Genomic DNA, 23610 nt, shown 5'->3' with positions numbered 1-23610 from the left:
TCCTTGAGGCTGGCAAAGGGCAGCAGGGGCGAGACTCTGCCAGCTCAGATCATAGCCCCTGTGGGCCTGGGGTTCTCCCTCAGGTCCTGACTCTCATGGGGGTCAAAAGGACATAGCTTCCTACAGCAGGGACAGAGGGGACGACAGGGAAGCCTGGCCAGGGAGTGTACCAGGAGGTGGCAGAGGAGTCGCTGTTGGCTTTGGCCAGGGTCACATGCTCTGACATCTCCACTGAAGCTAAGCTAGTCTGTGGGTCCTGCTTGCGGGGTGGGGGTGGACTTGGGGAGCCCTCAGCGCACAGACACGCACACCCCCACACACTCACTTCTGTTTTCATTTATTACTAGGTGCTGGGGTTGCAGAGGCAAATGAAGCTGCGCTTGCTCCTGAAAGTGTAAAATCCAAAAGCTGGAGCGGTGCCTGCGTCCCCACCAGAGGTGCCACAGCTGCCTCTCTCAAGCGGACGGGAAACCCTTTAGCCCCTAGGAGCTGAGCCAATGTATGAACAGACAGAGCTGCCCCCCCAGGTTCTACAGTGCGTCTCTGCAGGAAGTTTTTCTTTCTCCAATCATGCTCACCTAGGATTTTTGCCACATGCCTATTCCCAGGGATTGGCCACCCCATTTTGGGACCCCTTTTTCCCTACTGAACACTCAGTGGCCCCTCTGTCGGCTGACAGCTCCAAATTCTAGCAGACGAGGGGTGCTGTTTCTGACACTAATTTCTCTAAATGCATCTCTGCAAGGAAAGGGGTGGGGGAGGGGCACAGGACTGGGAAAGTTAGGATACCCAAAGGTAAATCCTGACTCTGTCACCCACTTGCTGTGTGACTCTGGACAAGCCACTCTCTGAGCCTCAGTCTCTTTACTATAAAATGGGAGGCAAAAAATGCGTATTCCCCTGGGCAGCTATGCCATAAAAGGAAATCATGAAGCTTATAGGGCCTTGAAGAATATCTGGCAGAGCCCAAGAAATGGACATGGGGATCTGAAAATGTTGAGGAGCAGGGGCCCCACTATTATTCACCCTCAGTGATCCATGGAGGGTAGTTCTTAGGCAGTCAGCATGTCAATTTGAAGCACAGGTTAAATGTCACCTCCACACAGAAGCCCTCCCTTGATTGCCCCTGTCCAGGTCACTCTCAAAGCACTTAACCGCCTGATATTTTCTTGCTCATTAATTCATTTCTATATTTTTTTTTCTGGACTGCTGGAAGCTTTGTGAAGAAGAGGATCTTCGTTGGTTTTGCTCACTGCAATACACCCAGCACCCAGGAAAGCACCTAGCACCAAGGAGAAGTTCAGTAAATGCTTCTTTAATGGGCAGTAAATGAATTAATTAATGAATTCAGTAATTCTCAGCTAGGGGGTGGGGCGTACCCTACTAGGCAATGTGTCAATATTCTGCAGGGGGTAGTGAGAAGCAGGATATCTATAGTCTAAGAGCACAACTTCAACATCGTAATCACTATCATTTATTTTCAGTCACAATCTTTAATTTATTCTGGAATCCCAAATGGCATTCCTGGCCCAGTGAAACCCATGTCAGACTTCTAACCTCCAGAACTGTAACATAATAAATGCATGCTGTCTTAGGCCACTAAGTTTGAGGTCATTTACTCAGTAGGAGTAGGGAACTAATGGAAAGCATTTCGAAATGTTGAACTGGAAAGGCAGACCCAGGATGTTCACTTCATTTTTGAAGTGAATGAAACAGTCTTCTCAGTGAAGGGGGCAAGCTCTGAAGTTTTAAAGGAAGCTCTGGATTTTTATAGGTTGGGGACTCCGATCTCCTTCGGGCCTGGCAGCCTGTCCTCAAGGACCTCCTGCAACAGGGTGGTGGCTGGATCATGCTGGGCCTGCATGCCACAGTGAGGAGTTTGATTTCATTCTGAGAGCAGTGGGAGTCACTGGGTTTTGAGCAGGTGCTGGCACCAACCTGGCTTATGTTTAAGTTTATTCTGGCCACTGTGGGGAGAACAGCTTGGAGGAAAGAGGATGGAAAAAGGGAGGGGCTTATGCATACATTATTCTCATTCTCTAGACCCACTTTTCAGATGAAGAAACTGAGGTCCAAAAAGGGGCAGTGATTCACCCAAGATTACACAGCGAGTGAGCAGAGGAGCTGATACTAGACTCCCAGTTGATGCTCCATGGCCAGGCTCTGTCGACTGGCTTTGAGGCTGACAGCCTGCAACTCCATGTTCTGGGATTCCGGGTCCATCTTCTTATAGCCCAAGAGGCCCCAGCCTGGGTGCCCCTGGGAATGCCGCTGGCTAGGAGGCGGTGGATGAGTGAGGCCTGGAAACCCAGATCAAGCTCTCAGCTGCCCTACTGGCAGATCAAGGGTCTGCCTGGCTTCCACCCTGGCCCCTGTGTCTCAAATTTGAGGCCTGAGCTCCAGTGTGTTTTGGAGCAACTGAAAACTCCCAGGTTTCTGAGCTAAAGTCCTGCCTCCTCTGTGGGGACACAGAGTCCTGGGGATGATCCCTCAACCCCTTTGACAAATGGTTAAGACCATGAGGTCAGGCCCCAGGCAGCCCTGACTTTTACTCCCACAGCTATATCAATTGGACAAGTCAGTCAACCCCTGTCCCTCAATTTCCTCATCTGAAAAATGGGGTCAATCCTGGCATCTCCCACCTAGGGGTATGACTTGCTGGACACTTGTCATCTGCACTATTGCTGGAGCACGGGGCAGTACTTCTCCTCAGCCTCCCTTCCTCAGTCGGATCCCCTGGCCTCCTGCTGGCCACCAGACGTTCCCAAGTAAGAGGGCAGCACGTGGATGTGAGCTCCTCATGTGGGGGTCTGGTTCTTTGCCCTGGCCGTTGAGGTACTGCATCTTCCTGGAGGCTCAGTGGGCCTCCCAGGAAATCATGAGCTCTCCAGGGCTCAGGACGCCTACCCTGCCTGTGTTCTGGGCGAGGCCCAAGCCCTCAGGCGTGCAGCCCCAGCATTTGGGCTACTCCACACCTGAGGGTCCCATTCCCCCTCATCTACCCTGTGGGTGCTTGGCAAGACTCTGCTCAAGATACTCCTCATCCTGAGGTGTCTGTGTTCTCTTGGGGGACCTCTGAGGGTGGCCCCAAGTGACAAGAGCGGAAGAGGGCTCTTCCTCTCCAGAGGAGGAGGAGAGGGGGTAGGGGTCAGGGGGAGATACAGCTGCTCGGAGCCCTGTACCTGTCCTGGCTGGATCCCCTGGTTCACTGTGTCCAGGATTAAAGCTCTGGATCCTTTTTTTAAAGACTCTGGGACTTCAAGCAATTATGAGTTAAGAAAAAAAATAAAATAAAAATAAAAAAGATATCTTAAAAGAGAAAATACAGCCAAAGATCAAGGAGAAAAATAAGTGCACCTGCTGAGCTCCGGCTGTCCAAGGGCCTCCCTCTTTCCTTCACGGGATTAGGTCTCCCCGCCAGGAACAGTCTTGGGGGCTGTCAATCAAGATGTCCCCACCCTCCTGGCCTAGGGGTGGGCATGGGACCAAGGTAGGCCAATCCCCTCCCAGGGATGCTCTCTCCTGGGAAGTGGAGTCAGTGATTTGCGGGAGCCAGCCACATCTGCTTGTGACACCCAATTACTAAATTTGCAGGTATTTTTTAAGCTGGTTAATTATAGCCATCATTAGAATTCAATTATATAAACTCGCAATTATATAAATTATATTTTAAAAGGCAATAAATACCTTAAACTCCTCACTTTCTCCATATTTTCCTACATTTCACTCTTGTCTATTCCCTTGGACAGGCAGTCGGTTGTATCTGCGTGGCAGAAGTCCCATACGATGGTGTGCTACTGTATGTCTCTTCCCAACTCTATCTTCCCTGATGTCATTTTGGCAATCTGGTGGCAATATTTGTACAACGGAAATCAGCATCCACCAAAAACGAGCATTCCTCCCCCACCGGGAGAGCCAGCGTTAACCATTTATCAGCACAGTACGGTCTGGAAGCCTGAGGGATATGAGGACCCAAACCAGCTGGAGTGGATTTGTCCCAGCCCCAAATTCCCCAAAGGGACATTTGCTCTGTGAGTCATGCCACTAGTCCCTGGAAGTCCCAGTTTCCTTCTGGAAAATGTAGCTAGGTTTTCCAGTCTTTGCTCCAACACCGGGAGACCACGGCCCTCCTGCCTGCAGCTCTTCCTTACCCTGCCTGGTCAGCACCTGCTGTTCACACCGGGGTGCCCTGGCGCCTGCCTGAGAGTGACGCCACCTCCCGGGCAGAAAGAGAAGCCTCGAGGAAAGCCACTGCCCTCAGTCTCACCTGCAACCCCAGCACTGGGCACATTCTAGATGTTTCCTGCCAGCCTCTTTCCCCTTGTGTTTGTTTTTACGGAGTTGCTGTCGTTGTCACAATGTCCTGTGCCAGAGGCTGACTGTTCGACTTTATGTGATTTCTCGAGCCGCATCCACATTGCTTCATGTTCTCTGTAACAGCTGTTTTCCAGAATGTTCCAAAGGCACATGGAGAAGCTGAAAGGGACTTGATTGCTCTCCTAATGTTGGGCATTTAGGAATTGTTTGTTACCTTTCCCTGCCCTTAGTATCACACAGGGACGTGGTTAAAAAATCTGAGACTGTGGGTCGGGAGACCCGAGTTCTGATTTGGTTTTGTGCCAGTCAGACGGCTGTGAGAGCCTGGGCAAGGCCCTGCCCTCTCCGGGCCTCAGCTTCTTAACCTATATGATGGTGATGATAATGATAATAATAATAATAATGGTGGTTTCCATTTCCAGTGGGCTTCCTGCACTGTGCTAAGTGTGTGAGACTCACCTGCTCATTTATTCCTCAGGAATAAGAACCATTTCACAGATGAGTAAACAGGTTCTGAGAGGTGATATCATTTGCTTGGCATGACACAGCTAGTAAGTGGCACTGCTGGGATTCAGATCCAGGATGTCTGCCCCTTAACTCACGTGGCTACTCCCTGATGCCCACTGTGTGGCGGGCTCTCAGGAAGACACACCCTTACAGCCGTGAGCTTGTCCCCTCACCCTGCTCCTCATGCCGTCCCGTTCACGTCCCCACTTTATAGGAGAGAAACTGCAGCTCCGAGTGCAGAAGTGGTTTTCCCAAGTGAGAGTGTTCCGGGCTGAATCATGATACCCTAAATCCACGTGTTCAGGTCCTAATCCCAAATACCTTAAAATTGTGACCGTATTTGGAGATACAGTCATTGTGGAGGTAAGCAGTTACTAAGTTAAGACAAGGCCATTAGGGTGGGCCACAGTCCATGACGTGACTGGTACCCTTACGTAAAGAGAAAATTTGGGCACAGAGGGAAGCCGATGGGGAGAGACACAGGGGAAAATGGCCATTTGCAAGCCAAGGACAGGGCCCTGGAACAGGTCTTGTCCTCACTGCCCTCAGAAGGCTGCCCCTGCTGTCTTCATCTATTTGGGACTTCCATCCTCCAGACTGGGACAGGGTAAGTTTCCATCGTTTAAGCCACTCAGTCTGTGGTCCTTTGCCACAGCAGCCCTAGCAGCTGACACGGAGAGGTGGGAAAGGATGGCTTGAGTGCGCTGAGGGCCTGCGGGGAGCCAGGAGGCTGCAACAGAGACCAGGGAGGTGGTCTCTGCCCACTTCACCACATGCAGGGATGACTCAGAGCCCGACCTGGGCTCTGGCCTGTACCCACCAGGCACTGGACAAGTCCCTTCCTTCCTGAGCCTCAGTCTCCCCATGTGCATCCTCGGATTGTGAGATGAGACGGTAGCTGACGGCCCTGCAGACCTGTGGTCCCATGGATGGGTCCATGAGTCCCTCCGGCTCTCATCCCAACTGCTCTGACCCCATGAGCTGGTGTGTGGGGCAAGGCCCCCGGGGACGCTCGTGTCTGCTATTCTGTCTAGCAGAGGTTTCCCGAGGGCTCACCTGACACCCTGCCCTGCTCAGTGAACACTGTTTCTCCTTTGTCCTACTTCCTGGCAACACCCATGTCCACCTGATGGCCAGTCCACCATGAGATGCCCTGTTCACACTACACCTGCAGCTGACACTCTCTTTCCACCTCTCTGATGTCTCCTCCTTTGCCTGCTGCCTGCTCCCTCAGGAGGCCAGTTCCTCAAGGACCTGTCCTCAACAGGTGGCTTGATGAATCCATTCCTGCACATTTCTGGAGGGACTCTGTGGCAGGCACTGTTCTAGGTGCTAGGACACGGCAGTGAATGAGACGCCCAGATCCCTGCCCTCCTGTGGCTGCCCCCCCCACCATGGAGGCTGGGGACTTGTGAACAGAGACAGAACTTCTCCGTAGATGTCTCTGTCACTAGATGTCCTGCCTCCAGGCCCAGGCTTTCTCAGGGTTCCACACCTGCTGTCCTTCCCCGCAGGCCCTGCAGATGGGCGGTGCCCAGTGCAAACCTCTCATCTCAGCTCGCTCCTCCTCCACTGGCCAGTCTCTACCACCCGCCACCAGCTGCTGTCTGAAAACCGAGCCGGCGCTGACACTCGTCTCCCTTGGCCGCCAGTCACGGGCTGTGTCCTGTTCTGAGGTCCTTCTCTGCATTGCCCAGGCTGTGGGCTTGCCCTGTCACCTGTCGGCCGGACGCCCGTGGGCTGCCTCCCATCCTAAAGCAAACTCACCACCAGCTGTCTCAGTCCCGCTGCTCCTCTGCTTGGGAACCTTCAGGGGTCCCCTCCTGCCTCTTAATTTAAACTCGGACTTTGGGCTCAACATTCACATCTCTTCATAGAGGTTCCTACCGTGGGCTCTGGAATTACCTGCCTGAATTTCAATCCCAATTCCTCCACTCATGAGCTGTGTGACCTTGGGCAAGTGATTTAACATCTCTGTGCCTCAGTTTCCTCATTTGTAAAAATGGGAAAAATAATAGCATTTACTTCATAAGGTTGCTGGGAGGATTAAATGAGGTAGTGCTGTATGTAAAGCTCTTAGAACAGTGTCTGGAGCACCCATAACGCTTAACAACTCTGGGTTATCACTACTACTTCTAGTTACTCCCTGCCCCAAGCCCCAGCCAAACAGAATGATCTGTTCTTTTTTCCTCTGTGCCCTTGTCCATGCTGTTCCCTTTACCTGGAGTGTCCTTCCCCACTGCAAACCCTGCCTAACCCTTAAACATTTTAATTAAAATACCACCTCCTCCATGCAGCCCTCCCAGATCCTCCAGCCAGAAATGCTGGCTCCCACCTCTTAACTCCTTGACATTTTGTCCAAAGCTATCTCACAGAAGGAACAGAGTCTTCCCAGCCAGAAATGTCCTTGGGGTCATTTGCTGGGACTACAGAAATTTCCAGTGGGCCCTCCCTTTGGGTTGGTCGCTAGGGTAGGTGGGTGCCAGGGAACCATTGGCCCAGGCACTAATTTCCACTGACTATAAATAACTCCAGGTCTGAAACCACAGCAGGGGCCTGGATTGCACCAGGAAGAGTAAGATAATCGTCGTGGGGTGAGGAGTGCCTGTATAAATAACTTACCACCCCATCTGGGCCTTTGGGGTGACAGGCGGGCCTGGAGAAAGAGGCTGTTTCAGCTCTCTCTGGTCGAACTCAGGCTCTTTGTGGGACCTCGGCTGGGTAAATGACTGAGGTCGCACTAACATTAGAGATGGTCCAGGCTGCAGTGACTGAGCAACACTTCTCACACCTTAGTACTTGTGACAAATAAGGAAACTGAGGCTCAGGGAGGAAAAATAGTTGAAAACTGGTGTCCAGGTCCCTGGGCTTCTGGGAGCCAGAGAACTATGGCTAGAGCATGCCCACGTATGGTCAGCTGTTCAGCCCGGCCTGTGGGACCAGTGTGGGTCAGGCCCCAAAGCTGCCTGGTAGGGAAGGGCCAAGGGCACTGCCCTATCCTGGGCTGTGATGGGGCCTTAGCTGCAAACCCAGGTCTCAAGGTCAAGAGACTTTGACTTTCAAGGGAAGAGACCTGGGGTTGGGCTGTAAGTCAGCCACCCTTCGGCCAGTCTGATGGCTACACTGCTGGAGACACTGAGGCAGTGAGTCTCACAATTCTATGTCTGAGCCTGGAGGGGCCTCTGATACCACCAGAACCACCTTTTTTATTTTCTGGTTCGGGAGACTGGGGCACAGAACAGGGTGGAGGGAGCTTGGAGAGGGTCTCAGCCAATAAGGGCTAAAGTCAGGCTGGTCCCCTCCTCTCCCCAGCCCAGCATGTCTAAGTGCAGGTGGATGGACCCTGAGTTCTTTTCCCACACAGCCGTATGTGGCCCCCTAAGGCCCACCTGTGTGTTCTCACATTTGACCCGCAGCCAGGACCGGCCCTGGGAGCTGGACATCGTCTGCTCCATTTCACAGATGTAACAACCGAGGCCAGGATAAGAGGAAATCTAGAGAGTCCCACAAAGTGGAAGGCTGTTCAGGGTCCACCTCCCTGGAGGCGGCGATGTGAGAAGTGGCATTCTGCTAGAGTGAAGTAAGGGGGACCCATGTAGCTATCTTGGGGAAGAGCGTCACCAGCAGTGAAGAAATATAGTGGGCCCTCAGGGAGTCTGGCACATAGTAGGTACTCAATAAATTATGCGTGCTATCACAGTTCAGATGGAGGGGCCATTCTCATATTTTACCAGAGGTCTCTGTGTTCCTGCTATTCCCCAACTGTTGGAATAGGGTCTGCAGGTCCCAGCTTCTTGCCCCACCTGCTCCTGTGCTGAGAGAGAGGACCTGGAAACCAACAGCTCCAAGGCAGCAGGAGGAAGAGGAGCTTCTGCTGGAGGCTGCACAACCTCCCACCAGCCTGGCACACAGTGGGAGGCTCCCCAAGCAGACCCTGCAGTACCAGTCACAAGGCGGTGGAATGCTGGACAGCCACAAAATGATAGAGGCTCACCCCACTTATGGAAACCCACACAGGACTGGATCTTATTTTTGAATATGAGTTCTGTCATGGGATCAATGGAGCACAGACAGCTGGAAGTATCAACAAAGCGTTTGGGAAGGATGTGGCTATTGAATGCATGGTACATTGATGACTTGAGAAGTTCTGTTCTGGTGATTTTCATCTTGAAAATGAGCACTATGGGTGACCTGAGACCAAGGTGGATAACGATGAGCTGAAAGCTGTAGTGGAAGCGAATCCATCTCAACTTACACATGAACTAGCAGCAAGATTTGATGTTACTACTCCAACAATATTGGACCATTTGAAATCAATCAGCAAGGTAAAGAAGCTGGGTAGATGGGTTCCACATGAATTGGGCATCAGAAGAGAAATTGTCTTGAAGCTTGCCTTTCTTTGCTGTCATGATATAAAGGTGAAGCATTTGTACACCATATTGTGACATGTGATGAAAAACGGATTCTTTTTGACAATCACAAGCTTTTGGCACAATAGTTGGATAAATATAAAGTGCCGTAACAAAAGTCCGAAACTGAATATTCATCAAAAAAACCTAATGGTGTCTGGTAGTCTAGCACTGGTATTACCTACTACAGCTTCATGAAACTCAGTCAATGGATTACAGCGGATATCTACTTCAACCAATTGGATGAAATGATGAGGATGCTGTGATTAAACAGACCAATCCTCATGCAAGATAATGTTCAACCACATGTTGCAAGCACGATGCTGCTCAAACCATAGAGGCTGGACTTGGAAACTCTCTGTCATCCACGATATTCACCAGACCCTGCACCAACTGGCTACCACTTCTTCCAAACTTTGGACCACTACTTGAAAGGAAAAACATTCTATTGTCAACAAGCTGTGGAAAACACCTTTCATGACTTAACTGCCACTTGCTCTCCAGGCTTTTTTGCTGCTGACATAAACAAGCTGCTGTTAATATGGCAAAGCTGTCGATAGTTTGGGTGCATACTCTGGTTAACTCTACTGCTTGCTTCTGGTTTGAGATATAGTAAAGTGCACTTTCAACTCAAAATCGGACACTTCATATTTAATGACCTTATTTCACAATGAAAACAATACACAACCCATAGGACTTTTGCTTTCAAGCTGTTATTGACACTTTTGGAGCCTAAAAACCATGCAATTCTCAAGAACTTTTTTCTAGTCATTGAAAATAATGTATGTAAGTTGGTTACTGCAAAAATTGCTGTTCGTGTGTCTGTGTGTCTAACTAACCCATCTTGCTAATAATAAGTTTAGTATTAGCATTTGTTGTAGTGGTGGTACGTTCCTTCCATACCCAATTGATTTCATGATAGTTTTGATGTTACCTGGGATAACTATAAATATGCCAACTTATCCTTTTCAATGAATCTTTGCGCAATACATTTAAAACTATTACATTAAAGCCACGTGCTAAGTACTTCGGAAAAACACATAATACACTCTATGTGCTCTATGTGCCGTATTGCATTCCCATCCCAATTCAATCTACTAAGCCATACCTACTATAACAACAACCCAGAAGCATAACAGTAAAACAAAACTCTAGAACATTCCTCTTGAATACAAAGAAATCCTTTACATAACACTAGTAAACAGAATCCAACATATAGAAAGGATTATATTCCTTGATCAAGTGAGACTGTGCCAGAAATACATAGTTTGTGTAGCATCAAGAAAACGACTAACGTATCCATCATTCACACCCATACTTTCAAAAGTGTCCTCATTTTCATGAAGATGCCTGTGTGTGTTGTGGTATGTGGACTTAACATGAATAAATATATTATTTGGATTGTGGTGATGTATCACAGGTGATATATCCAATTGCATGAAATTGAACACAGTAAACATGCAGGGGTTTTTGTGTATCAGATCTCAAAGCTGTTAAAACAACTTAACATGTGTCTGTAAAATTAAAGAGGCTAAAGATGTAACAATCTCACTGACACAGAAAAGAGCATTTCACTAACTCCATCCTATGATTCAAATCTTAAACAAACTAGAACTTGAAGAGAATTTCCACACCCTGATAAAAAAGCATCTACAGAACACCTATAGTAAACAACAGACTTACTAGAAAGATGTTTTCCCCCCAAGATTAGGAACAAGATACAGACATTCACTTTTAGTACTCCCACTCAACACCGCACTGGAGGATTCTGCTAAAAACATCATGCAAGGAAATATGAAGAAAAGGACTCCAGATGGCTATTGAAATAGGAAAATTGCCATTTGATGACCAAGACACAATTTCATATGTAAAAAATCCTGAGAATATCACTAAAAACCTGCCCCACATAATAAATAAGTTTAGCAGTTTTTCAGGCTATGAAATCAAGATAAAAATGTCAATTGTATTTCTGTATGCTAGTTATGAACAGCCTGAAAATATAACTAACTTGGAAGACAGTATTTTCGTTCAAAATAGAACCAAAAAGCATGAAAACATATGGATAAAGTTTTTAAAAACATACCAATTTAAAATTGAAGGAAAACAACACTTTTCAAACTACAGGAAAAAGAAAATCACATTTTAAAAGATTAGGTAATAATTTTAGCAGCTGCCTCCTGCTCCTCCACCCACAGGCCTGGAACCTCCTATGAGGGCTCAGGCAGGCGGCTCAGGATCCTCCTCCTCCCTAGCTGCATGGAGCAGAGCGCTGGGCCAGAGTGCAGGGCCCAGGAGAACGCACCAGCAGCGGTGGGTGAGAACCTGGCCGGCTCCTGCCCTGCACCAGAGCACCTGGGACCGCAGCACCTGTGGCAGGGTCCGGCGGGTCACACAGAGGCAGGTCCACTCCCAACGCCTTCACTTGGTAATCACCCTCAGGTCACTCGGGCCAGCCGCAGCCCTGCCCCTACCCTGCTGGCTCACAGGGTGAAGGCTGGGGATGGGAGTGTGCCTCCACGCGCCCCCCATTCGGGAGCCGGCTATCTTCAGGGCGCAGGCTCCTCACGGCCAACCACCAGGCCACCCCTCTCTTCCCCACTGCCCAGGGCCTGACAGCATGTGCGGGGTGGGTGACACCAGGAGCACTGGGCAGGGCTTGGCTGGGGGCCTGCGCGGAGGGGGGGCGGAGCCGGGGAACCCCCTTCCTCCTCTTGGCCCGCGGCTCCTCCTAGAACATTCTCCCGGTTCCTCTGGACTTTGAAGGGCAGCGGCGCACACCCTAGGGCATACCCCTAGAACATCCATCCCTCACCTTCACCTGGCATTGAAGCTGCACCCCCGGGGCAGACACCTCAGCCCACAGGGCAAGAAAGCACAGCGGAGGACGTGGTTGGTGTCACCTCACGCCAGCCCCTGGGGTGCAGAGCCTGATGCAAAGTTCACCCTGACTTTGGCCAAAGCCAACAAAAGACTAAGGTCCACCTAAGGTCAGGGCCTGGGGACGTCACTCCTCATCCAGCTCCCTGCTGTGTCCTCACACCCAGGCACCACGCAAACTGCTATCGGGAGGAGAAGCAGCAGAACTCAGATAAACTGCCACTCACACGTGGTAGCCCCTTCCCCACTCAGGTGCCCATTCGGGTCCCCAAGACCTCTATGTACCAAGGGCTGGGTCTCTCCCACATGCCAGCTGGATCATTCCCTACCTGCCTCTCACTGCAGCACGGTCAGGTCCAGATCCCTCGCACAGGCCAGCTCCGTTCCTTCTTGCCTGTAGCTCACTGTAGGACGCTCCATTTCCAGGAGGTTTCCAGTGCCGGCCACAGTGGCCCCAGCAGCGCAGACCTCCAGGGCGCAGCACACACGGACACAGAGTCCCGAACTAGCCAAGAGCCACCAGCCCTCCAACACACAAGCAAAAGGCCTCACCGGCTCCAGGTGAGAAAAATGGCATGGTCAGGCCTGGGCTGACTATTTATATCCTCCTGTATTCAAATGAGGTGTTCTGGAATACCCATTCTGATTGGATGTTATTATCCAATCATAATTGGTCTATTAGGTTGCTCCTCTGAAATGTCCTTTTCTGGAATACCCATTCTGATTAGATTGGATCATCCAATCAGAATTGGACTCTCAGCTTTCTCTTATCCAATCAGAATGGTTATTACTGAACACCCCGTCATTTTGTCGTCCAGAGCAAGCCGCCGCTAATTTGAAGAGGTTTGTTTTGGACTTCGTGGAGTCCTGTGGCTTCCACCGTGGTTGCTGTGGCTGGGGTCGTGTTCGCCGGCTCCATCTGAGCCTCGCGCAGTGACCAGAAGGAAAGGAAGGACTTAGCAGCCATGCAGGAGGGACCCTCAGATGGGCAGCAGCAGGTAAGGAAGGACCCCGTGGGAGAGGTCCCAGTCCTTTGCGGTGAGGCGGCTTGTGGTACCCGAATGTGGGCACAGTGTGTGAGTGGCACCCAGGGTTGAGTGGCACCGTGGCTGGGTTCTGCTGCTGCTTTGCCCTGAGGAGTTTGTGTGACGCCTGGAGCCCGAGGGTCACCGTCCATGTGTGAGGACACAGCAGGGAGCTGGGTCAGGCATGATGTCCCCAGGCCCTGACCCTGAGTGGGCCTCAGTTCTTGGCCGGCCTAGTGGTGTGCGGCCACTGGCCTTCAAAGTCCAGAGGAGTGGGGACAGTGTTCTAGGAGGGGCCACAGGGCAGAATGTCAGAGATACCGGCTGTCAAACTTAGTGCTTAAGGAAATTGGAGATTTCGCACTTAATGTTTTATTTGGCTCAGTATATACTGAATATTATCATTTGAACAGGTGAACAATATAAAAATGTTAATGAGATATTTTACTTTCTCTGTTCTCACTGACTCTTCCAAATGTGGTATGTATTTTAATACCTGCAACATATCTCAATTAAAAGGAACCACATGTAAAGTGCTTGGTGGCTAGTGGCTCGATATCTGTCCTCCATCTACCTTTGCAGTCTCCTCTTGCTACACCTTCCCGTTTCTACAATTTCCTAGTCTGCCACACACATTAAAATTTTTGCCATCCTGTGACCTTCTCTTGCCCTTTTGCCCTACACCTTTTGCCCTTGTTGGCTTGGCATGCCCTTCTGTACCTGAACTTTTATTTATCTTTTAAACCCAGAAGAAATGTTTTCCACATATTTTTTCTTTCCTTTCTGTTTTCTTTTATTTGTTCACTAGTACTTTGTATTTCAAATACAGTGCTGGGTGTATTGTATTCTAATTACTGACTTAGAGGTCTTCACCCTAGGGGTCAGTTGTAAAGGCAAGGACATGTTTTGGCCACTTCTGTGGCTCCTGGTAAATCTGTGGATGAGTGAACAGGGGAATGACTACATTGAAACTTGCCTTAATGTGATGTTGGATGGTTCCAGTTTCTCTTCTGCTACATGCAGGATCCTGCTCCATTCCAAACTGCTGTTGTCCCTCGACTTTGGGTGCTTGAGTGGCAAAGTCTGGACTTACCTGGGCTTTCTAGGTGTCTTCATGTGCTGTTTTCTTTTTCTACCTATATTCTCATCTACTTCCTGTATCAGGCAACATGTATACTCACTCAGGTTCTTATCTAATGCCAAACAACATTGAGAACCTAAATAGGTTGATTAAACACACACACACAAAATGCTCTCCAGCGCTCCCAAATAAAGTGCAACCTATTCAATATATGTCAAAACAAACAAACAAACAAAAACTTTTGCAGTTTGGAGCAATCCAGGATACCATTCTCCTCTACTGGCTGTTATAATCTGCTCTTGTAAAATCAAGGATTGGAATAATGGAGTTTAATGAATTAGAGAATTGCTCTGGTCTGCCTTTTGAGCCACCTGCTGGGGTGACTCGGTAATGGTGGCAGAGGTCACGTCCCTGGGATGTATGTCATGGTATGGATGAAAGTTCAGAGAGGTCTGGCTTCAGTCCTGCACTGGGTGACAACCTCTCAGACCCTCAGTGTTCTCACCTATAAAATGGGTATAATAGCGGTACTGCCCCTCAGAGATGTTCTGAGGATTAACTGAGATGCTGTGGTCCTAAGATGCAGGCACCCAGAGACCAGAGTTGTGGCATCTCCTTTGGCGACAGTCATAAGAATCAGTCTTGCTTTACCTAGAGCGATCTGCATGTAGCATTCCTTAGCTTTAAGACTCTTCCAGGGCTATGTTCAGAAAGTCTCTGGGGTCAAGATCCCGTGGCCGCGGCACCTCTGTGGAGCCTCAGGCCACCAGGGAGCCCAGTATGAAGACCGTTTCCCCAAACCCTCAGTGTCCCTGAGTTTGCCAAGTTCTCTGGCTGTCCTTTCACGTGGATTCATTTTTCCCTGAGCTCCCTTTCACGTGGAGAAAGCTGTCCCCAAGGCCTGGCCCTTCCAGAGCTGGAGGTCCGTCCCACACGTACATGGACAGCGTAGGCAGACATCAGCATGCTTGCCCAGGCTGCCAGTTAGCACGCACAGCGCAAACAAAGCAACTAACAGCCAGAGTCTGCAAACATCAATCTGCAGCCCGCGGGCTGGCGTCCTCCGGCCCTTTGAGAGACATCCTGGGCTCCAGGCACATCCTGCCCTCACCTCAGGGCCTTTGCTTATGCCTGTTCTCCCACTGAGCACGTGCTTCCGCCCCTGTCTCTGCGCTCCCAGCTCCTCCCTGTCCTTCTCCGCCTCGCTGAGAGGAAGCTTCTCCTGGTTCTGTCCCCAGACAGGCCGGGATCACTCTGGCTTCAACCTTCAGAACACTCCCTCCCACTGTGGTTATTTTCGTCCATGGAAGGCCGCAGACGGAGGAGGTTATGTGTGCACGCTCCGGAGCCAGACAGCATGGGTACCACACCCGCTGGGCCACTTGTCAGTGGTGGCACTTGCTGCACTTCCTCACCCGTAAGCTGGGATAAGAACAGCTCCCGCTTCACAGGGGTGTCGTGGAGATTACATGAGATAATGCCATGACGCCCCAGCAGTGGGCCTGGCATGCTCTAGGCCCCCAATATGTGCTAACCAGTCTCCATATTGCAGCTGCGACTAGCATTGCAGCTAGTATCACAGCTAGACTGGGAGAGTCTTAAGGGCAGGGGTGGTTTACAATCCGCCCCTGTACCTTCCTTTCCTGGGAATCTTTGAGGAGCCTTTGGGGGAGGGGATTAGGAGGCCCCCCTCCTCCCCTCAGGCTGGACTGAGGGCCGGCACCCTGCCCCTGGCTGCCTCTGTGTCCGTGGAGGTGTTTCCGAGAGGGGATGTCCTTGAGGGCTGCTCCTGTCCCTACCTCCCTACCTGCCCCTCATGCAGCCACATCACATAGACACTGCTCTTGAGGGAGCACATGGAAGAGCTTTCAGGTCTCTTTACAGGACAGCACGTGTGCCCTGCACCTGCACATAGTAGGTGCACGACATGTATTTGTTCAGCAAATAAATGCGTGCCCACCTCCACTGCTGACGGGCATGATAGAGGCAGGAGAAGCAATGGGAATGTCCCCTGAATACCTGCACCCCTCAGGTCTGGGAGGTGGGTGTTACTGTCACGCCATCCCCAGATGGGGACGCTGGGGCTCAGAGAGAGGGAGGGGCTTGCTCAAGGCCCTATATAGGGGAGCTGGGACTCGCAGTCAATGGTCTCCTCATTCCTTCCCTTTTCTGAACACACAGTAGGCACTGAGCACTTAGTCCATGTTTATTCTGCAAAACAATGACTGGTGTCTTCATAGGAAGAATCAGGCCCCTCTTCCTCTCCAAGCTTTTGTTTCCTGCTCAGGGGGCTGTGGGGGATCCCAGGGGACCATGTGTTGGAAGGGCCCGGCCCTTAGTTTGCACACAGTAAGTGACAGCCACCAGGTAGCTTTGGGATCTTCTGCATGGTGGGTCTGCCTAGAGCAAGGCCCCATAAATTCCGCCCTCATGACCCATCTTCTCCACACCTCTCCAGGTGCCTGACAGCATAAAGCACCTACTGGGCCAAGTGGCATCGCTCGCGGACGTAAAGTCTCCCTAGTCCTGCTGGAATCACCTGGAAGCCCTCTGGCCAGCTGCAAGGAGGGCCCTTTCCAACCTGTCCTGTGCTCCCCCGCCACGCCCCGGCCTGCAGAGCTATCTGCCTGGCAGAGACTCTGCTGCCCTGGCCCGGGACAATGCATAGCGAGCATCAATTGACACGGGGGTTTCTTTTGTTGCTGGCTCAGAAAGATGTGTAGGTGGCATTCCGGAAAGTGTCTACACGTGATTCATCAGAACGTCACATCAAACTATGCTTTTAAAGGGCTTTTTTCCCATGGTGGTGGAGGGGAGTTTAAGCGCTGTAAATCAGATACGGGGATGGCATTTTCTTTAACCCATAGCCTCACATGTGTTGCTCCAACCACTGATCTGCCCAGACACGCTGCCTTTCTCTTCTAACTAACTAAAACCCAACGTGTCCCTTAAAATCACACACAGTTTCCAGCAGAGACTAATAATAATAGCTAACACTGACATAACACCTACTATGTGCCACGTACTAAGTGCTTTACACATATTACTTTAATCCTCACAGGACCACTATTATCCCATGTTACAGATGAGGAAACTGAGGCACAGAGAGATTAGTTAACTGCTCCCATGTTCCCCAGTTGGATAAGAAGTAGAGCTAAGGTTGGTGCGGTGGCTCATGCCTGTAATCCCTGCACTCTGGGAGGCCAAGGCGGGAGGCTCACTTGAGCTCAGGAGTTCCAGACCAGCCTGAGCAAGAGTGAGACCCTGTCTCTACAAAAAATAGAAAAAATCAGCCGGGTGTGGTGGCATGTACCTGCAGTCCCAGCTACCCGGGAGGTTGAGGCAGGAGGATTGCCTGAGCCCAGGAGTTGGAGATTGCAGTGAGCTGTGATGGCACCACTGCACTCCAGCCTGGGCGAAAGAGTGAGACTCTGTCTCAAAAAAAGAAGCAGAGCCAGGATTTGGACCGTGATGCCAAGATGGCCTCTTCATCTCTGTGACACTGGTCGTAGACCTAGTCGGCCCGGACAGTCCCAGTTATGCTCTCACCCTGGTGTCACATTAATGGCGCCGAGGTCTGGCTGGTAGAATCTATAGTTGTGTTATATTTGGGGCACCTGAATCCTGCCCTCACTCCTCAGTTGCCTCCTCAATTCTATTTTTTCTCCCCATCCAGGCCTCGCCTGCCTAAAGAGCGTAGAACACATCTGCTCTGCTCTTCTGCCCCAGCACACAGTAGGGGCCTTCCACGCAGTAGGCCCATAGCATCTGTGGTTTACACCTCCATTCCTCTCCCCTCCCCCAATCTCCATGTGGTCTGGGTGGGCTGACTCCGCCGCTCTGGGTGAGCATGTGAGTGGGTCTGACCTATCAGCTTATCCCATCCCCTAGCCACAGAGATTGGTTCAGGAGTGGCCATGTGACTCCAGGTGGCTCAATGAGAGTCTATTCTGAGGTATAAGGGGGGACTATGAGGAAATAGCTGCCTTTGGCTGCTAGGGTGGCTGGGATGAGAGGGTGTTAGCCTGAAGCTCTTGGGCCCCCACGTGGTGTGAGACCTGTCTGAAATAAGGCCTACACAGAGGACAGTGGAAATGCGAGATGGCAGGAAAGGGATGGACAAAGTCCACCTGAAAGCATTTGAGACCCTGGATCCAGCCATGCCTGAGGCTGGACCTATTTCTGGACTTTTCAGATGCATAAGCCAGAAAACTCCTTTTGCCATAAAGCAGTTTGAGATTTTTTTAAAATCAGATAAGGCCCTCATGGATAGAAATACTCTGTAAATATTGGAAGTAGATTCTTTTCTAGAAAACTTTTAAAGCACTTTCAAGTCACTGTCTCCAAATGGCAGAGAGTGAAAGCACAATTCCCATTTCACAGGTAAGAAAACTGAGGTTGTGAGAGTCTGAGTATCTTGCCTGAGGTCACAAACCTACTTCGTGACAGAGGTGAGGCCGGGACACCTCTCCCGCCTTCGCGCCTTCCCCTCCTGCCTGCATCCACTGGAGCCGGCGGCTATGGCTCCTCAGCCTCTTAGGGCTGTGCTGATGTTTTCTCCCCTAGGCTTTATGCCTGACAGGGTCCCGGGCCCTGAGATGGAGCATGCCATTTCATCTGGAGGCCCCGGGGTGGGTCTGGAGAGGCGGTCTCGCCCGTCTCTGGCCAGTCTATGTGTCCCCCTGGGGACGCTGTGTCTGGGCACCCCCAGCCTCACCCTGCTGAGTTTGGCTGCCTCAGTTTCCCTGTCGGCCCCCAAGGGCCCAGTCACCCTTGGGGAGATGGAGCATAGGAAAACTAGAGCACGGGCAATGAAGAACAGAAGACCCCACTCCCCGCCCCAGCCCTTCCCAGTGCCCAGCTGTTGCAGCTCCCTGGATGACCTGGGCCCCACCCAGGCCAAGGGGCATTCTTGTTCAGTATGGTATTGACATGCAAGACGAAGCCCCCACCGTCTCCCATGACGTGCTCTCTCCTCTGCTTGGGCAGACCGGGGGATTCATACAAAATTAACTGGAGGTTCCGTTTCACAATACTCCGCAGTATCCAGTTCCCACCCCACCCCTGCTGCTGCCAAGTCTTTGCCACCTCCCCCTCGCTGAGAAACATGCTATGTGGCGAACACCCTACAGGGACCTGTCCACATGGCCCTGACAGCCCGAAGAGCGGGTGCCAGGAAGTGAGGGGCCAGGGCTGTGTGTGCCGTGGCTCAGGGCAGTGCCACGCTGGGCTCGGGGAACTGGAGCCAACTGTTCCATGGGTGACACAGGGTGTCCTGTGTCCATCCCAAGCCTTCAGCCTTCTGTCCCATGCAGGCAGGTCCCAGGGCACCCCCTGCCTGTTCTTTTCCCTCCCTTCCTTCTCTCCCTGAAGGAAAGAGCCCCCAGGCATTGTGCCAGGTCTGAGAACAGTGCAGAATGACACTGGGCCCCTGCCCCCAGGCTGCCAGCCACCCAACACTAGCCATCCATCTCTCCACCTTCTCTGACAGCACAGTCACTCTTCCTCGGCACTGTCACCATCATATTGCCTAATGTTTTCATGGGTGTGGGGTCCATGCATGTTGTTTTTTAAAAGAAACACTCGGGTATAATGACAATGACAATGAACATCACTGGTAAGTGTCTGAGGTCTGCCTCACACTGGCTTACTGAATTTGATCGTCACACCATCCCCACGATGCAGGCACTGCTGTCATCCTCATTCACAGATACATTGGCTGAGGATCAGAGAGGTTAAACTGAACTCTCCCCATGTCCCTTGAAAAGAAACCCACTCAGGATTGGAACCCAGGTCTCTGGGACTCTACTGTCCTAGGCTGGAAGGGTGTGGAAGAAAAGGGAAGAGCAGAGGCCAGAAGGGAAGGGCATGAATCAGAGTGGAACAGAAGCAGCAGGGGAGGAGGAAAGGCAGCGGAGCTCAGAGGGGGTGGGGCTGTTCTCGGCCTCCCAGGGAGTCAGGTTTACCCCACAGGTGCCACCCAAGTTGGGCCTCCAGACAGGGACCCCACACCGTGGGCTGGGGGAGCCGAGCCCACGCCCTCCGCAGGCAGCAGGCCGCAAACCCCCATTGATCACTTGCAGAGACCTTTTTGCCTAAAATTAGCTGGACATGGACGGGAAGGCTAATTTACCCGTGGCCTGGAGCGTCTCCTGCAGCGTGACGCAGAGGCCAGCTCCCTGCCCACGTCAGCGGAGTAGGGGGAGCGGGTGCTGGGAATGGCCGGCCTCAGTGCCCGCCTGGAGACAGCACAGCACAGGCCACGCAGCTTTTAAACTGGGAGTTGGCTGGGGGCCAAGCATTTCCCTAAGAGGAGGCCAAACAGGGCAGGACAAATGCTGAGCATGAGGGAGAGCAAGGAAGTGTCCTGGTGGCCCTGTCCTTCCCAGGCCTGTCTGACAGTGACACTCCAGAGCACGGTTCCCAGGTGGACGTGCTTGGCTCTGAGCTGGAGACACGGCAGCTGTGGTGTCACCTGGGGCTGTGCTCAGAGCCTGCTCAGACGTGAACAGTGGTGGTGACATTGAGCCCTCAAACTCTTCATCTGCAAAGTGGGGTGACAGGAACACATGTAATGGGGATGCATCACGGCCCCGTGGAACGTGCTGCCGACGTGCAGGCATTCCACCCTTTCTGGAGAATGTGCTCATCATGAAAACAGCAACAAGAGCTGACATTTATTGAGCACCTCAGTGCTGGACACTTGGCCTAATCTTATTCAACGTTTACAACCCGTTTTACCGCTGAGGAAGTGGAGGCGCGCAGTCCTGGGCTGGCTCCCAGCACACAGAGCTCCCCACGCGCAGGCGCTGCTCCACTGCAGCACTCTGCCCTCGCCACAGCCCTGGGAGGGAGTCACTGTCACTGCCCCAGGCTCCAGATGAGGAAATGGAGGCGCAGAGAGGTTGAGTGACTTGCCAGGAGTCCCGCAGCTGGTAAGTGGCAGAGCTGGGATTGGAACCCAGGTCGCCGAGTCTGTGTCTGTATCATTGTACTCTTCTGCCCTTCCCAGCACCCTGGGAGAGCCTTCTAGAGACCAGTGAGGCAGGAGCTCCAGCAGATCGTACGATGGGCTTTCCTCCTGCTCGGAGATCTTTCCCATCAGAGATCTCATCTGGTCCTCATGAAAAATTTGGAAACTATTGCCCAGAGAGGTCAGACAAAAGGCCCAAAGCCACACAACTGGCAGGCAGCAGCGCACCAGAGCTGTCATTATTCTTTCCATATTACAGATGAGAAAATAGTCCTTGATTTGCCACATAAAGCCCAACTTGTTGCACCACACTGGTATTCTGTGGAATACCCTCTAGGAAACACTGCTCTAGCCTATGCTACCTGCTTTCCCTTCTCTTTCCTCTATAGCCAAGTCCAAATGACTCCTCCTCCAGGAAGCCTTCCCAGACTTTCACTGCCTGCTTGCCTCACCACTCCTGTGAGTCCCAGGGCCCTTACTGCACTCAGTCTCCATTATCTACTGTTTGGGCTGCTCAGGTGTCTTGAGAGCTGCTCCCTACGGGCTGGGACTCAGTGGCCAGGCACCAAGCTGGGCACTAGTTGTGCAGGGAGAGCAGACAGGGCTCCTGCCCTCAGGTACACAATGCTCCCCCAGCAGTACGGAGTGGGGGACCCAGGGAGCCACCTGGCAGTGGCCCTGCACAGAGCTGAAGCTTGGCTGTGTGCTGCGCCATCCCCCAGGGTCTGGAGAGCCTTTCCTGTGGAAGAGGAGGGTGGGTTTCTTAACCCGAGGTCCACGGCCTGGCTTTGAGGGGTTCTGGAAACCCAGCGATAGTGTGAGCCGCATCTGTTGCATGGGATTGGCTATTTTTCTGGGGAGAGGTGCCACAGCTTCCACCAGGTTCTCCCCTGGGACCAGGGCCCAGAGACATTTAAGAATTCCTGACTTGATGGCATCTCCAGGTCCCCAATCAAAAGGCAAAGGCCACTCGGGCACCCCTGCCCCCCCAGCAGGCCTGGTAGCCAACCTGAAGGTTGGGGGGAGCATGGACCATTAACCAAGGGTAGGTGACCACACAGGGCTGGGGCCAGAAGTCCCCAAGCAGAGCTGACACCCATCTTAGGGCCACATGTGGCCGTTTCCAAGCCCTGAGCAGGAATCACACTGGGAAGAAAGGTTACTTCCTCTAGTCCCACTCTCCCCACCAAAATCAAACAAGAGCACTGAGAAAAAGGTGTTTTTGGACATCCCGGGCTCAGTCCGCGGGCCGAGTGTCAGTGCAAGTAGTTACGTGGAAAGAAGAACCAGGCTTAGCTTTTCCCCCTGACCCGGGAGAGCAGACGCAGAGGAACACAGACACCCAGGAGGCGCCGGGCACAGTGGGGTGTAGGCACGTGTGACCCTGCAGGCCCCAGCAGCCTCTGCAGGAAACACATTCAGGACTAGAGTCCCGCAGCGCCCAGGCACAGGGATCGGACGTGCGGGTGACAGTCCGGATGCTGCCTGCCTCCCAGGGTCTGGCCTATACCAGTGGAAGGGACTGTCAGCCATTTCTTAGAATTGTCAAGCCTGCCACTTACTGAGCACCTGCTGTATTCCCAGGTGTGCAGTAGGCACTGTCAGGTAGGCACTGGCCCATTTTCCAGGGGAGGAAACTGAAGCTTGGTGCAGCCTCTGCAGAAAGTTGCAGTAGAGGGGTGTCAGGGCACAGCCTCACCCCCATGCCTCTGGCTTTATGGAGGGAGCTCTCCCCCTCATGGGGAGGGAAAGGTACATTGGGACGGTAACCAAACTCTGAGCTCTGGTGCCCAAGCTGGGCTGGCTTTCCTCCTGCTGACTCGTGGCAGATGACCTAGCTTTGGGTCCCTCCAGAAAAGCTCTCAAGAGCTGAAACCCTCTCTCTCCGGAGATCCCGGGCCTGCTCATTTTGGCACTTGCAAGAAAGCCCCCTCTCTCACGCCCAGGGCAGGACACCCTAAGGCATCTGTCACCCTTCTCATCACGGCCCATCTTTCTGCCTAGTCTGCCCAGCAGCTCCACAGCCACAGCAGCCCCAGAGCCCCGGCAATCCCCAACCAGAGACTGGATTTGGGAGAGGCAGACATGATTCCGGCTCAGCTGCAGGGTACAGGCAGTGCTGTGGGAATTCCTGGGGTCTGGAAAGAGGGAGGATAGGGCCTGGGTGGCTGGAACCCCTAATCCAGCCACCATGGGCTAAGTGTGGACAGCAGGAGCCCTCCTGGGCCTGCGTGCAGGTAAGCAAGGTGTGGTTCCCCGCTGGTCCCACCCTGTGGCCCTTCTGCCCCAGCCTTGGAGATCAGATGCCTCCCAGATTCCTAGGATGCTGAACCTGCCCCTGCGGGGGGGGGGGGGCGGTGAGGTGCCCGAGGGCTGACTGGGCATCTTGCGTCCAGAGCACAGCCTCCACCTGCTCTCCTG

At 52.2% G+C, this 23610-nt stretch overlaps 1 protein-coding gene across 8 annotated transcripts in view; it reads right to left on the bottom strand.

Moving 5' to 3' along the window:
- Window positions 1-23610, bottom strand: part of ATP2B2 (ATPase plasma membrane Ca2+ transporting 2) — a 209170-nt gene that overhangs the window by 105372 nt on the left and 80188 nt on the right. The window lies entirely within an intron of this gene.

This window comes from Lemur catta, chromosome 5, assembly GCF_020740605.2.
Source record: "Lemur catta isolate mLemCat1 chromosome 5, mLemCat1.pri, whole genome shotgun sequence".
Classification (NCBI taxonomy): Eukaryota; Metazoa; Chordata; class Mammalia; order Primates; family Lemuridae; genus Lemur; species Lemur catta.
Note: the sequence above shows the minus strand (reverse complement) of the source record. Positions and strands in the feature narration are given on the sequence as shown.